Source organism: Macaca fascicularis, chromosome 15 (assembly GCF_037993035.2).
Source record: "Macaca fascicularis isolate 582-1 chromosome 15, T2T-MFA8v1.1".
NCBI classification, from domain to species: domain Eukaryota; kingdom Metazoa; phylum Chordata; class Mammalia; order Primates; family Cercopithecidae; genus Macaca; species Macaca fascicularis.
Genome location: NC_088389.1, coordinates 84,847,952 through 84,865,155, shown reverse-complemented (window position 1 = coordinate 84,865,155; position 17,204 = coordinate 84,847,952). Strand labels below are relative to the sequence as shown.

Genomic DNA, 17,204 nt, shown 5'->3' with positions numbered 1-17,204 from the left:
TTTTAGGGGAATGCAACTAAAACAAAAACAAAACAAAAGTTCATGAATTTCATCATCGAATTTCAATGTTCTACTGTTTTTCTGACTGAGCATGAAAGAATATGAAGTGGGCAACTTGCTATACTTTCTATTCTGAGAACATGAGGTGTGCACTTTTCTATTTTTTCTATTCTGAGATTTCATCATATGAGCCAAATCTTGGAAGTGCCAAAAACAGAGCATTCTCTTATGAGATTGTTATCTCTCCTCTTCCTGGTGGAAGAGGCACTCCCTCTGCACTTTGTCTTCTATGAACAGCAGCAACAACTCTTGACTTTAAAGATTTCATGGCAATCTGATCACTTTTCAGACTGATTTAACTCCTTTTCCTAAAAGTTCACTTTAGACTGTCAACAACCACCTACCTCTTCCTGAGACTAGGTTGAGTCCATCAGAATTAGGTTCATGTAACCTCTTGGTCATTTTTTAAAATCATCTAGTACAGTTCACAATTGTATATTTTGTGTGTTGTATTTGTAATCTTTGTCTTCCTCAATGGACTCTAACTCCACAGGGGCAGAAGAAGTGTGGGTTCTGCTCACCATTGCGTCCTCAGCATCTACCCTAGCACAAAACTCTTAGGTGATACTCAGTAACTACAGGAGGAAAGAAGGAAAGCAGGAAGGCAGGGAGGCAGGGAGGCAGGGAGGCAGGGAGGCAGGAAGGAAAGAATTAGACAGAGAGTCACTTTTCCACTGTCCCTCCAATGTCTCTGCCACTTCTTCTTATATTAATTCATAAAATATGGTAAGCAATCTATTGGGGACTCTCAGAGACAGAGGGAGAAACATACCTCCTTCTATCAATGTTAGGATTGAAGCCTAACACTTACCCAAATGGGCCATCAAGTCACCAAAAGACAGGTCTAGATTTTATGGTGATTTCAGTTACTGTTGTTTATGATTTACTAATAACTATGGATATTCAGATTCCAAGTAACATGTGATAATTATAACAGAGGTAGACACAAATTACTGTTAAGACTACAGTGTTAGGAAGGTACTGATCCTCCTTGGAAGAGTGAGAGACAGTAAGATACATGAGCTGTTTGAAGAAGTTGGCATTTGAACTGTACTTTGAAGGGGGTATGGTAGATTGTATTAGGGTGAATGAAGAGATAGTCATTGTAGCAGAGAAAACAACATGATAAAGACCCAGAGATATGGAAATACCTGATGATTAAGACAATGGCAAAAGGTTTGGGAAGACAGGAATGGAAGATATAAATTGGAAGTTGTAGGAGACTGAGCTAGGGTGATAAATTCTCTTCTATATATTCTCCACCAGGACTGAAGCAGAGAAACAAGAGGGTAGGACTTAGACAAGTTTAGGGAGGAAATGTGATAGAGGAAAATGCATGGGTTTGGAGGGTCCAAAGGACTGGAACTCAAATTCTAGTTGTGCCATGGTCTAAGCTTGTCACATTGGATAATTTTATTTAGCTTCTCTGAGCCTCAGTTTCATCATCTGAAAGAATTCATATAGTACCTGCCTCAAATACCTGCAATAGGATCAAAAGTAAACACATATGCAAAATCCTGGCACATAGCTGGATTTTTTTTTTTAATGTTCATTTTCTTTTACATGTGAGTTTCATTTCACTTCTTTTCACCCTTCCAGATCTCTCCTCACTTCTGCTCATTTCATCAAGCCCCGTTCCCCAAGGTGACCAGTGTTGGCTTTAGCTTTGGATGGCTCCTTTTTGGCCACTGCTTGATTCAAACTGTCATCCCAGATCTCTGCACATATCTTTCTATCCCTCAAGTGGAAGCATTATCGAGAGGTTTTGGTTGGTTATTTGTAATTGCTGAGTTGAGTTCCAAGGCTCCTCTCACCTCTTGCCCAGCCCACATCCTCCCTAACCCCCACCACCCCAGTAGATGGGAAAAAGAAGGTGTGAGGCTCCCTGGGAGCTTGGCTATTGTTTGAGGGAACTGGAAGCCACCATGCTCAGAGTGTCCATCCTCCCTCCTCTCAGCACATGCTGCTTCCTGTCAATCATCCTGGAACACCGAGTGCTGGGCCAGACAATTTTGTCCACAGGATGTTTATTTGAAGGCGCTGCCTTGCCAAGTCTCAAAGCTCAAGACTTCCGCTGACAATCCAAACACCAAAATGAGAAAAGGGGAAAAACCTTTGGGCAGTTCTTTTAATTCCTAATAAGGTCTATTTATATTCAAAAATAGCAACAGGTTATCTGAACTTACAGAGGCTGAAGAGGCTAAGAAGCTTGATCTTTAAAATCCTGAGCCCCAGGGAAGTTGAAATACAGGTTTCTAAAAGTGGACACTAAAAGCATGTCCTCAAAGCACCTTTAGCTTACTCCACAGTCAGCTTTCATAAATGATCAACTCCTGTTTTTATGGGCACACCTGACTGCGCTGTCCAGAGGGTAAATGCCTTGCTACTAAGCCACAAAGCAAAAGAATTTGCAAGAGATATATGGATGTAAATTCAAGGTGCTCAACTCAAGCTACAGGATAAATCTAACAGTCTGGGGTCACTGTGTAAATTTCTGCTATCCTTTCATGGTTTGCACACAATCTGAGAAATGTTGGGGACTCTCACTAATGATTAACCTAAAGCAAGAAAGTTTGGAAAATGACCTTAAAACATGTTATATTTTATTCAGGGAATAGGTAAAAGATTTTTCATGGATGTAAATAATTAAAAGATTCCCAGTTGACTTTTGGAGACTCAGTAGTTGAGAGCCCTTGACATGTCTATTTCTACAGCCTCTGTAATTACCAAACAGGAATGTTGAGCCTCTGTGTATTTATCAACTATTATTTATAATCTCTACGTCTCTGGGCAAATGACTTAATCTCTCTGAGGTTATTTTTGCCTGTGAAAATGCATCATTATCCAAATTCTATTGGATTGTAATAATGCTTAAGCAAAATCAAGTGTGAAATGTACCTGGCATGTAAGAGGTGCTCAGTAAATGGTAATTTAGAAAATAGAAAACCAGGGAGAATTTGAGAGGCATTCCTAGGACTGACTTTAAAGTGACTTCAACTATCACTTTCACCTTCTCAACAAAGTATTAGGGACACATTAGCAGTAACCCTGATATGTGAAAGCAAGTCACAAAAACCTTTAGTAGGAACAGTTTTGAGATAAACATGATCCAAAGATGCCTTATTGAGAGCATCCTAATTTCAACAATCAGTGGTCAAATAAATGACAAGTTTGTGAGCAGAATCAGGAACAAAAAAGCAGTACACCCCAGTACATCCTGAAACATTAACACACACCTGTCAGGAAATGATACCAACAAGCAGGACTTTCACAGTCCTTGCAGAAGACCTCGCAGAAGATCCCAAGTTACACTGATGTTTAAGTTTAACATACCCCAAGTTTTGGAACCATCTGTTCAAGTCCTGGCCAGATTTCCACGCAGTATGCAAATGCCCTAATAGAAAAATTACTTCTCAGGTTATTACAAAGAGATGTATATTCTGAAATTTTTCCAAAGACATTTCTGTTATACAGAGTATGGGTTTGGGAAAGGTTATTAAACCAAGTCACTAAACTTCAGCATTAATGGACTACATATAAGGGGAAAAATATGTTGTTTTAATAATTAGGAACATACAGATATTAATTTTATTATTTTATATGTGTTGAAATGGCAAAGATGTAAAAAAACCTACCAACTACTAGAATATGGAAGAATTTGAGGATGAAATTCACATACACTCCACATAGAGTGGTGGTAGTAACATATAGTAGAGACTTTATAAACCAGTACAAAAGTATGTAGCAAGGTTATAAAAACAGATTCATAATTTCTGACCTAGTAATGCCAGTTATGGAATATCTATCCAAATGAAATAATAAGGAATATAGTCAAATATCCATATTGACAGTTATCACATTATTTATAACAATATTTCCATTAAAAATAGAATACCCTAAATATCTTATAATAAGAAAACAGGCACATGGTAATATTATTATACATTATGGAGCCATTAGAAACCAAGTTTTCAGCTGGACATAGTGGCTCACACCTGTAATCCTAACACTTTGGGAGACTGAGGAGGGTGGATCACAAGGTCAGGAGTTCGAGACCAGCCTGGCCAATATAGTGAAACCCTGTCTCTACTAAAACTATAAAAATTAGCTGGGTGCGGTGGCAGGCACCTGTAATCCCAGCTACACGGGAGGCTGAGGCAGAAGAATCACTTGAAACCGGGAGGTGGAGGCTACAGTGAGCCCAGATTATACAACTGTACTCCAGCCTGGGTGACAGAGCAAGACTCTAACCCATAAAGAAAAAAAAAAATTGGTGACACTGAATAAAATAAGAATATAAGACAACTTGGAAAACCAAATGGGTTATTGTACATTGCCTTCCATGTACTCTCCTGCACTTACCAAATTTTCTTTAGTGAACATAGACTTATTTTATATTTAGAAAAAAGCAATAAACATTTATACCAATAAAAACTCTCAGCATTCACAATCAAAACAACCTGTAGAATTATCACTAACAGTATCTTTGAAAGCCAAACCATCACACTATTCTTTGTATTGCAGTTACCCAGAATGCCACAGAGATTTTGATATGAAGAACTGGTTGCTTTCTTTTCCTTTTCAGGTCCATATTGCTTTATCTGAGCATATTGCAAAGTGTCCTAAAAGCCATATGGGAGATGTACTTCTTCCCAGCTGCAAAGGAAACATTTGCAGAACAGAAAACACTAGAAATCACAATACATTCTTAGTCATAGTAGAATGGAACGTACATGAAATATTGTAAACATGGAGTGGAGATTTCATTTTTAAATATTTTAATTGCCAGAACAGAGCTCTTTGATTCTATTTCACAGCTCTGTAGATGAGCAGTGGCAGGGCCGGGGTGGGGGGAGCAGGAAGGGGGGGACGGGGTTGGGGTGAGGGAGGGGAAATGGAGGAAAAAGAACAACGGCCACTTGGAGTGAAAACAATCATCAGTTAACAAATGGCAAAGAGAAATTAAGTCTTTCTAGCTGAACTGTGTTTCGTTTCTTACATAAGTTTTAGTGCTGTAAACTGTGGCACGTTTTGTACTGTATGTTCTCTCGGAAAAGCCAAACAGAAACCAGTCATCATGGTTTCGAGAGAGCAAGGCCTCCCCTTTCTCATGTTTCAGCTACGCAGTCTCCATTTGGGCTGGGGACCGTATCATATATCATAAATCACTCTCTGATAGATATTTGGCAGGCAGTCAGCACCCCAGGCTATGTAACAAACTAAAGTATGGAAAAATTTTAAGGTGGAATCTTGATTTTGTAACTTAAGGACTTAATAGCATCTCAAAACATTTTACTACTTCCTGGTACACACACACAAAAAGCCAAGAAAGCAGAATTCTCCATATGGTTTTCGGTTTTATAGGATATATACACAATAAGCCATACAACTGTAAACCTGGAGGCGTTCTCTTGCTGTTGTTACTTCAACTCCAGTGAAAATGAAAACAAAATTAGAGAGTTTTATCTCAACCTAGCGCCTGAAAGAGTCAAGTCACCAGGAACTTCTAGAATCTGCTTTTTAACTATACATCCCCCTATGGTTAACTGTTCCACACCTTCTTAGAAACTAGAGGCGGCAGCAGGACTAGGGGGTTGGGGACAGATTTTATTGTAAGATAATAACATGCTGTCAAAAGTACTGTCAGGGATTTCAACAGGAAGGCTTATACGTTGACAACAGTCATAGAAACCCCAGTAGAGTCTTTCTCCTGATTTCAGGCCCAAATCCGAGTTTTTGAGAGCCCCTGAGCATGCACTCCCACCTTCTCAGATGTTGCAAACTCTTTCAGACTCACATGTTCTTCAGGAGCCTCTTTCAACAAATCATGCTTTTCTTTTTTGAAACTGCAAACTGCATTTAACCCCTAAGTCACATCATCCCAGCCGACACTAGGGGCTGTTGGAACACTGCAGCTCCCAGCAAAGCCATTGCTAAGAAGCCGGTGAGCCTTTCTGTGCACGGAGGGGTTAAGTCCATGGTATTTGGACGTGCCCGAATGTTCTCAGTGTTCTCGGGCTGAGCAATTCTTAGAAGGGCTAAATAGAAACGGGGGAAATGTGGAGTGTGCGGTGTGGCATTGTGCTCTCTGCGAGAAACAATGCATGGGAAAACAAAAGAAAGAAACTGAATAAATCCTTTTTGAAGTTTAAAATAAACGCTGCTTTTTGGTTGTTGTTGTTTTGGTTGTTCACAAATTAGCCATAGTTTGGGCAGGCTAAATATAAAATTTGCAATGTAGTTTATTTAAAGTGTTTCTGTCCAATCTCAATTAATTTGAAGAAGAAAATTAAAGCCAAATTTAGACAAAATGTATAAGTGGTTATATATACATATGCTAATTCACAAATAACGTATATTCTAAGTATATTATGTGTTTCCTTCCCCACTCCACCAACCCCAATTGTCACTGCCCAATTCATTCTTGAGATTCTGCTAATTTCCATCAAAGAAAGTCTCAGGCTTTGTATGAATGAAACTCATAGGCTCACAGGTCCCCTCACAGTCACTTGTGACCCCACTTGCAGTTGACCATCAAGTTCCAGACTGCTTCTAAAAGAAAAGAAATTTCTTTTTAAAGGAAGCACTGGAATATGGTCCGGCCCAAGCCCAGCCAGCCTAACAGGCCTTCAGTATCTCCATTTTTGCCTCTCTTACATCCGTGGTTCTCAGGCTTGGCTGTACATGAGAATCTCCTAGGAAGCTTTTAAAAATTCCAAACCCCAGGCTACACCCCAGACCAATTACATCAGAGTCTCTGTGGGTAGAACAGAGGCATCCGTACGTCGTGCAGCTCTCCAGCAATTCCAGGTATAACCATGTTAGTAGTCACCCTCCTGGCTGGGATTCCTGCATCCAGTCTTGCTCTCCTGTCAGTGGATGATTCTACTAAAACTAAGAGTGAGGTTACTCAAGTAGCATATATGGTCATGTTTTCTCCCTGTTTTAATAGCCCTCAAGGGTTCCTTCCTGCCCACAGAAAAAATGTCCATATACCTTCCCATAACAGTCAAAGCTTCCTGGCCTCCATGTCCCTCTCTATCTTCCTGCCAATCCCTGCCTCCACACTCCCCAATCCTGTCCCACGGAGCCACCTGAACCCCCACATGCACCATTCTCTCACTCACATATCCAGGCCTCAGAACGGGCTGCTCCTTCCACCTAGAAAATTCTCTTTCCCCCTGCCTAGTACATTTCAAATCTAAATTCTCCTCATCTATTTTTGCACTCAAGTCAGGTGTTTCTTCTTGGGAAGTCTTGCTCACCAACACACCCAGGATGTCCGGCTGTCACCAACACTAGTATACCCCCAATATCCTAGATTTACCTGGAGTACAGGTAGAGAAGTTGCCCACGACCACTGGTACTCTTCCCAAATTTTGAGTTTACCTATAGTACAGGTAGAGAAACTGTCCATTTACCTGCTTTCACTCCCACTAGTTGGTGACCACTTATGAACACAGAAGATTCCTTGCCCACCATTGTAACTTTGGTGCGTGGTTCAGCACCCAGCATGTGGTGGGAACACAGATTGAGCAAACCCTGAGTGGTCCCAGGCAGCTCTAAGCATGGAGCCTCACTTTCTAACTTAATCAGTTATACTGTTTGTATTAGTCTGTTTTCATGCTGCTGATAAAGACATAACCGAGATTGGGCAATTTACAAAAGAAAGACGCTTATTAGACTTACAGTTCCACATGGCTGGGGAGGCCTCACAATCATGGCAGAAGGTGAAAGGCACATCTCACATGGTGGCAGACAAGACAAGAGAGCTTGTGTGGGGAAACTCCCCTTTATAAAGCCATCAGATCTCATGAGACATATTCACTACCACGAGAATAGCATGAGAAACACCTGTCCCCATGATTCAAGTACCTCCCACAGGCTCCCCACCACAACACGTGGGAATTATGGGAGTTACAATTCAAGATGAGATTTGGGTGGGGGCACAGCCAAACCATATCATATTCCTGGCAGAGAACACTTCCCTAAATGTGTGAGTCAACATTAACCTATTTTTTCTAAGGTACATAGAAGTGTCAATGTTCTGTAGCTCCAATGAATTGGACACTGAGAAGTAGCTGGGAGAAGGTGGAGTTAGATTTGTTGTTAGGAAACAAAGGATCTTGCAAGCTACATCCTCAAAAGTGAAAGACTTTTGCTGAATGTGTCAAGAATCAAATAATTCTAGTTGTTGACAAGACTTCCAAACTACTTCCTATTTGGTTAATTCTCATTGAAAAAAGAAAATGCCACCAGCTGCAATTGAGCATGGGAAGACATGTAAACCATCAAATCCCACTCTGCATTTATGATATCCTTGGGTTCAGCAACACTGCATTTATCTGTGGTCTTCTTCCACAGATAAATGCAGGTCTGCCTTCAATTCTATTTTGTTCTGTTTTGTTTTGTTTTGAGGCAGCGTCTCTGTCACCCAGGCTGGAGTGCAGTGGCACAATCCTGGCTCACTGAAACCTCTGCCTTTCAGGTTCAAGTGACTCTCCTGCCTCAGCCTCCCAAGTAGCTGGGACTACAGGCGCACTCTACTGTGCCTGGCTAATCTTTTGTGTTTTTAGTAGAGATGGTGTCTCACCATGTTACCTAGGCTAGTCTCAAACTTCTGAGCTCAGGCAATCCACCCACCTCAGCCTCTCAAAGTGCTGGGATTACAGGTGTGAGCCACTGTGCCCAGCCTCTACCTTCAATTCTGAAAGGCTTACTCAGGGCAGGCACACCACCTGCTATAGCAGCCAAGGAGAGATGGTTAGACCGTAGAAAAGAATGTTCCAAAGTGGCTTACTGAAAGCATAAAGCTAAATTGGTGAGAGACAGTTTTACACATAAGAAAGAGAGGGAGAGGTAGAGAAAAAAAAAAAGCAAAAGGGGGATCAAGCACAGTGGCTCACACCTGTAATCACAACACTTTGAGAAACCAAAGCAGGAGGACTGCTTGAGCCAGAGTTTGAGGCCAGCCTGGGCCACACAGTGAGACCCCCATATCTACAATTTTTTTTTTTTTAATTAACCAGGTATGGTGGTGGGCACCTGCAGTCCTATCTACTCAGGAGGTGGAGGTGGGAGAATCACTTGAGCCTAGGAAGTAGAGGCTGCAGTGAGCTGTGGTAACACCGCTGCACTCCAGCCTAGGTGACAAAACAAGACCCTGTCTCAAAAGAAAAAGAAAAAAAGAAAGAAATGAAAGAAAAATGGAAAAAAAAACTTTAAAGAAAACTGATAAGGAAAATACAAGAAAAGGAAGGAAAGGGAATCAATAGGTATAAATTGCCCTCAACCTCTAGTAAGTGAGGATCCTTATTATCACTTTACAGATAAGGAAAATGGGACACAAAGCAGTTAACATACTTGCAGAGACAGGTGCGTCGGCTCATTCCTGTAATCCCAGCACTTTGGAAGGTTGAGGCAGAAGGATGACTTGAACCCAAGAGTTCAAGACCAGCCTGAGCAACATAGTGAGACCATGTGTCTATAAAAAAATTTTAAAAATTAGACAGGCACATTGTTGCAAACATATAGTCCCAGCTACTTGGAAGACTGAGGTGGGAAGATTACTTGAGCCTGTGAGTTTGATGTTGTAGTGAGCTATGATCCCACCATTGCACTTCAGTCTGGGCAACAGAGAGAGATACTGTCTCAAAACAAACAACAAAACAAACAACAACAACAAGAACACACACACCACTTACAGAAGGTGTGTATCCATTAAGTAACAGATGGAAAGAGGAAAGAAAGAAAGAGGAGTGGGACTCTGAAGAGTGAAAATGTATAAGGATGAGGGGAAAATTAATGTATAAAGAGAGGAAAGAGGAAGCAAGCAGGCAAAATAATCCAATACCGTAATTCAAAAGGAAAGACCAACACTGACATTTCCCAGACATTCAGCTCGGAAGGCCTTGTTGCCCTGGGACCATACCAGGCTGGCCCTTCTCTGAGTGTAGGGACTTTTCTTAAACCCAAACATAGAAGGTCATCTACTGTGTGAACAGGTTGTATTCTTACTCTGTGGCATTTCAGGAACAGCTTCAGAGAAAGAATTTTCCATCAAGTCCTGACCAATCGTTAGGTAGATTACTGTGGAGGTATAAAATGCCAGGGCATACATAAGGCCAAAGAATCTGTATTTCTTCTTGGGTCGCAGATCTCAATCTAGACTTGGGTAGTCAGGCCAATGTCTCTCAGCTCATCCAACTGTGAGAAAAGGTCTTTCTAACCACCTCACCCCCACCCAAACAAAAAACATACCACTGGGCTAGCAACGCAACCTGGTTCTCTGGAAATTGCAGACCAGCTGTAATTTGTTTTGTCAGCATCCTTGCTTGGGGTTTTTTGGTGTGTGTCTGTCTATCTTTAATGTTAATGTGAGTTTAAGAAACCTCCTACCTTTTCCTCTTTTCTGAGCACAGAAACTCCTGTTGATACATAGGGGTCAGGGCTATAGAGAGAATCTGGCCAGCTGGCTAAGAGTGATAAATCCAGACTAGAGGTGAGCAGCCCACAAATTTCTCATATTCTTCTTTCTGGTTATCAGCCATCATTTTTCAATAGGTTCACATAACCTCCCAGCCCTAACACACAGAGCTCCAAAACTCCAGCTCTTGGCTATGGGAATGTTACTAAACCAACAGAAACAAGTTGTAACCAAGTACCAAGTTATATCAAGCATTGTGGAAGCTAATAATAATATTGACTATAACTATGATAACAATAGTATATACCATTCTGGGTTCACAGGTGACTTTCACACATATTGTTTCATTTCATCATCATTAGCAATCCTGAGAAGTAGATGGGGCAAGTATTTTTCACTGTTGCCTGGATAAACAACCTGAGGTCCAGGCAGGTTAAGAAATGACTATTGAGGGGAGGACATAGAATTGAAACTTCTAATCCTGACCTTGGTCCTCTTTTCACCATAACATAGCTTTTGGTATATTGAGCTCTCTTTTGAAATAAAATTTGCCTATCTACAACTGTCACTTGGTGGTATTATTTCTGATCTCCAGATTTAAACAGGAAAAGAAAAAGTTCCTATTTGTTTGTGTGTTGCATTTCAAACAGAACTTGAATTGCCTAATGCCTTATTTACAAGGCATCTCTTCTTCAAGCTAAGCATTGTCATTTCTTTCAAGCAGGAAGGTCCAAAGAGGTGAAAAAACAGAGACGTGGAGGAAAGATTCCTAATACACTAATACACTCTCCTTCCCGGAGGACTCAGCAGGAACCCTCTCTGGCTTCCTGGCCAACAAGTCCAGCCAGGAGGATCTTAACTAAGGGTCTTGCTTTAAGTGTATATAGATTTTAATTTTTAAAAAAGAAATATATATACGTGTACATTTGCTCATGTATGGTTGCTGAAATGAAAATACCATCATGGGCCGCGCACGGTGGCTCACACCTGTAATCCCAGCACTTTAGGAGACTGAGATGGGCAGATCACTTGAGGTCAGTTTTAGAACAGTCTGGCCAATATGGTGAAACCCTATCTCTACTAAAAATACAAAAATTAGCTGGCCATGGTGGCAGGCATGGTGGGCATGGTGGCATAGTGCCTGTAATCCCAGCTACTCAGGAAGCTAAGGCAGGAGAATCACTTGAACCCAGGAGGTGGAGGATGCAGTGAGCCAAGATCGTGCCACTGCACTCCAGCCTGGGCAAGAGAGTGAGACTCCATCTCAAAAAGAAAAAAAAAAGAGAGAGAGAGAAAATAAAATTTAAAAAATACCATCATATACTAAAGGTGTTTCCCAACTTACTAAAGTGAACTGACCCTTTTAAACTATCCTATACTTGCTGATTACTTCCAAAGTTCATCTGATCCCTGCTCCTTTCCAACTTTAGAAGATGGTGAGTAAATTATTCTTATTGGTGGTAGTGGTGGATTTTAAAATTATAATTATTCTTCTTCTCATCATTGAATAAGTGGTGACCACATGTATTTGGCTAATTTTTAAGACTGCTTTTATAAATCTTGAAGGTGCCTGTCTCCTAGGGATACATCGTTTGCTACACCAGGCCAGTATTGTCTCCACAAACATATTTTCATTATAATCATTTCCATTTCAATCCTGCTTAAGAATAGCGTTTTCCCGGCCACTGCACTCCAGCCTGGGTGACAGAGCGAGACTCCGTCTCAAAAAAAAAAAAAAAAAAAAAAAAAGAATAGCATTTCCTCATGGTAAGGAACTACCTGGGTTTCCCCCTCAAATTAGAGAAAAGTAAACAGGCAAGTTGCAAGTATGTAGGAAAATGCATTATAGTCAGCCATAACTTCTTCATTATGCCACCATTTAGTGAACTCTTTGAGGTTAGGTGCTGTGCTTATCCACAGGAAAGAGGTATAGTGAAGCCACGAAGCCCTGGGTTCCAATCTGTCTCTGTCACTTACTAGATTTGATCTTTGTTAAATCACATGATTTACCAGAACTCAGTTTCCTCATCTGGGACATCAGCTTTGCAGAGGTATTTAAAGATTGAGTAAAATATGAATATTTAAAAGCTGACACAGAGGAAACAATAAATATTAGCTTCTTGTCCCATTATTCATCTTAGCATCCTCACAAAATGAGCACCCAATTATTTATTTGTTCAGTTGCTCTGAGTACAGGCATATCTTGGAGATTTTTCAGGTTTGGTTTCAGACCACTGCAATGAAGCAAATAACACAATAAAGCAAGTCACACAAATGTTTCGGTTTCCCACTGCATAGAAAAGTTACGTTTACACTGTACTGTACATTAAATATACAATGACATTATGTCCAAAAAAGTAATATACATAGCTTAACTTAAAAATACTTCATTGATAAATAATGCTAATGATCATATGAGCCTTCAGCAAGTTATAATCTTACTAATGGTGGAGGGTCTTACCTCTATGTTGATGGCTGCTGACTGATCAGTGTGGTGGTTGCTGAAGGTTGGAATGGCTGTGTCGATTTCCTTTTTTTTTTTTTTTTTTTTTTTTGAGACGGAGTCTCACTCTGTCCCCCTTGCGGAGTGCAGTGGCCGGATCTCAGCTCACTGCAAGCTCCGCCTCCCGGGTTCAGGCCATTCTCCTGCCTCAGCCTCCCGAGTAGCTGGGACTACAGGCGCCCGCCACCTCGCCCGGCTAGTTTTTTTGTATTTTTTAGTAGAGACGGGGTTTCACTGTGTTAGCCAGGATGGTCTCGATCTCCTGACCTCGTGATCCACCCGTCTCGGCCTCCCAAAGTGCTGGGATTACAGGCTTGAGCCACCGCGCCCGGCCTCGATTTCTTAAACTAAGACATCAGTGAAGTTTGCTACATCAATTGACTCTTTTTTTTTGTGAAAGATTCTCTGTAGCATGCCATCTTTGACAGTATTTTACCCACAATAGAACTTCTTTCAAAATTGGAGTCAGTCTTCTCAAACCCTGCCACTACTTTATCAACCAAATTTATTTCTATCCTAAATTCTTTGCTATCATTTCAACAATTTTCACAGCACCTTCACAAGGAGTAGATTTCATCTCAAGAAACCACTTTTTTGCTTATCCATAAGCAAATTCTCATCTGTTCATATTTTATCATGAGATTATAGAAATTCAGTAACGTCTTCAGGCTTCACTTCTAATTCTAGCTATCTTGCTCTTTCCACCACATCTGCAGTTACTTCCTCTACTGAAGTCGTGAACCCCTCAAAGTCATCCATGAAGATTGACATAAACTTCTTCCAAACTCCTGTTAGTGTTGATATTTGACCTCTTCCCATGAATCACCATTGTTCTTAATAGCATCCAGAATGGTGAAGTCTCTCCAGGGGTTATCCATTTAGTTTGCCCAGATCCATCAGAGGAACCACTATCCATGGGAGCTGTAGCCTTAAAAATCATATTTCTTAAATTATAAGGCTTGAAAGTTGAAATTACTCCTTGATCCATGGGCTGCAGAACGAATGTTGTGTTAGCAGGCGTGAAACCATTAATCTTGTACATCTCCATCAGAGTTCTTGGCTGACACCGGTGCATTGTCAATGAACAGTAATAATTTTAAAAGGAATATTTTCTTTAGGCAGTAGATCTCAACAGTGGGCTTAAACTATGCAGTAAACCATGCTGTAAACAGACACGCTGTCATCTAAGCTTTGTTGTTCCACTTACAGAGCACAGGCAGAGTAGATTTAGCATAATAATTAAGGGCCTTATGATTTTTGGAATAGTAAATGAGCACTGGCTTCAACTTAATGTCACCAGTTGCACTGAGCCCCTAAAAAGAGTTAGCCTGTCCCTTGTAGGTAAGCATTGACTTCTCCTCTCTAGTTATGAAAGTCTTAGATGGCATCTTCCTGCAAGAGTAGACTGCTTCATATACATTGAAAATCGGTTATTTAGTGTAGCCACCTTTATTGGTGATCTTATCTGAATCTTCTAGATAACTTGCTGCAGTTTCCACATCAACACTTGCTCTTTCACTCTGTACTTTCATATTATGGAGATGGTGTCTTTCCTTAAGCCTCATGCACCAATTTCTGTTAATTTCAAACTTTTCTTCTGCAGCTTCCTTACCTCTCTTGACCTTAACAGAATTGAGGAGAGTTAGGGCCTTGCTCCGGATTAGGCTTTGGTTTAAGGGAATGTTGTGGCTGATTTGATCTTCTATCCAGACCACTACAACTCTCCCCATATAGGCAATAAGGCTCTTTTGCTTTCTTATCATCCATGTGTTCACTAGAGTAGCATTTTTAATTTCCCTCAAGAATTTTTCCTTTGCATTCACCATTTGGCTAATTTTTTGGCACAAAAGCCCTAGCTTTCTGCCTGCCTCAGCTTTCAACATGCTGTCCTGACTAAGCTTAAACATTTTTAGCGATTGATTTCAAGTGAGAGAGATGTGAATCTTCCTTTCACTTGAACACTTAGAGGTCATTGTTGGGTTAATTGGCCTAATTTCAATATTTTATGTTGTAGGGAATATGAAAATACAGGGAGAGGAAGAAAGATGGGAGAGCTGTCTGTCAGTGGAGCAGTCAGAACAGACATATTTATCAACTAAACTCACCATCTTATATGGGTGTGATTTGTGGTACCCCAAAAGAATTACAATAGTAACATCACAGATCGCCATAACAGATATAATAATGATAATAAACTTGAAATACCGCAAGGCTTATCCAGATATGACACACAGACATGAAGTGAGCTCAAGCTGTTGGCAAAATGGTACCAGTAGACTTGCTTGACACAGGGTTGCCACAAACTTCAATTTGTAAAAAATGCAATATCTGTAAAATATAATAAAGTGAAGTACAATAAAACAAGGAACCTGTATATCAAATATCTGCTTTGAATTTTTTTATTTCTTAGTTTTTAAGGAGAAAAAAATGATTAAAAATTAAGGCCACATGATTCTAGATAGTATAAGAGAAGGTAGGGTGGAGAATTACGGGTGGGAGCAGCCGGGAAATAGGTTTGTCCGCCTTCAAACTCATATTGCAGTTCTAGATATAGGGAGTGGTTTGTTATAATATTGGAGTATTTTTATTGTTTTTTGTTTTGTCTTATAAATGGAAGTTATAAAGCACAAAGTAAAATGAATGACATCAACCAACCTTGTGATTCAGAGTTTTTGGTTTGTTTTTCAGTAGAAAAATAACTTCTATTTAGACCTCACTGGCTGCACCGTCTGTTCCTGACATTAATCTCCTTCTTCCTCTGCTGTTCCATCTTTCATGAGTGGTCCCATGAACACTTTCTCCTCCTCCGGGGTCTGGAAGCCGCCATGGCCAACTTGGAGGTGGTGTTAGTGTTCTCCAGAGGCCACTGCTCTGTACCAGCAAAGACTTATAGAGGGTGAGCACTCACTTCCTGGTTCCCACCACCCAGCCTTTCAGCATGACAAAGTCATTGGTCACTTCACCATAGATAAAGCCATCCAGAGGACTGATGCTCTTGTCAGACAGATCATAATCAGTGGATGCATTGTTCTTCATCAGTTTGCCATCCTTGCTAAGGTAGCTCTGGATGATCGTGTAGGTATTCTTGTTGATCTCAGGGCAGTGGTAGTAGCCTTTCTGCCCAGTACATACCACAGAGAAGTCGACATGGACAGGATGTCATGCCCCAGCAGAGGCAACCTTGTGCAGCCCTTAGTGGGTCTTCCAGGACAGCTTGTCTGTGTGCCAATGACTGGTGACCACTTTGTAGCCTTTGCCCTTGGTCACCCCAGTGACATTTATCATTGCATACTGCCCAAACACTTGGTTCACAGGTACTTGTTGCTCTAGACTTTTCTGGGACAACTCTCATTTCTCAGTCACAGTGCTTCCATTCATCTGCATCTCCATCAGGTGCCTTCTGGAGTACAGGAAGCAGGCACATCTGGGTGTGAGCAATGATGCAGATGACTTGGGAGTACTTTTTCACGCTGTTGAAGTTCTTCTCCAGATGCTTTTCAGTGTCCTCATCCTGCTATTTCTTACAGCACTTGGTAAAGGCCTGTAAGAATTATGCCAGTTCTTCTCAGATTTATGCCAGTTCTTATAGAAGCACCTCTTGCACTATTCCTGGATGTGCTCAGCAAAGGTGGTCTTGAAGGTCCGGAGGCCTCAAAGAGTTTCCACATAGCCCACAGTGCCTACAACCACCATGGGTGGCATCTTCACAATGGCCCAGCTTCTACTTCCCTCTTGTTCACCTTGGATCCTGGCCTACGGACTTCCCACACAACGTAGGTCATGCCAGCCTTGTAAACCAGGAATGCCACGAGGTGGACTGACTAGGGAAGGGTCATCCTTGGAGAAGCTCTTCACCTTCCCATGATGCCTGCTGCCATGCCTCCCAGGCAGGAAGCCCAGTGACCCATGCCTGGGAGCAGAGAACTTCCTGTGAGGCATGTTGTCATCAAATCCCGCCAGTAGAGCAGGAGTTCTTAATAGATTGAGTGGATCCTCCTTTCCCAGAGATGCATTATAAAATTAGCACCAAATATTTAAAACAAAATGCTTCAATTATCTTTGTTACAGTGTGTTTAAAGTAATGAAAAATAAGAAACAATGTAAACATCCAATAATAGGAGTATGACTATATAAATTGTAATCGTTCACACAGTGGAATAGCATGACACCATTATGAGGCAGACCTTTATTTACGGATATGTTCATAACAGTGAG

The 17,204-nt window shown here is 41.0% G+C and overlaps 1 pseudogene; it reads right to left on the bottom strand.

The window, feature by feature from the left end:
* Nucleotides 1-15,730: 15,730 nt before the first annotated feature.
* LOC102134623 (large ribosomal subunit protein uL3-like) lies at nucleotides 15,731-16,928 on the bottom strand (annotated as a pseudogene).
* Between the last annotated feature and the right edge of the window lie 276 nt (nucleotides 16,929-17,204).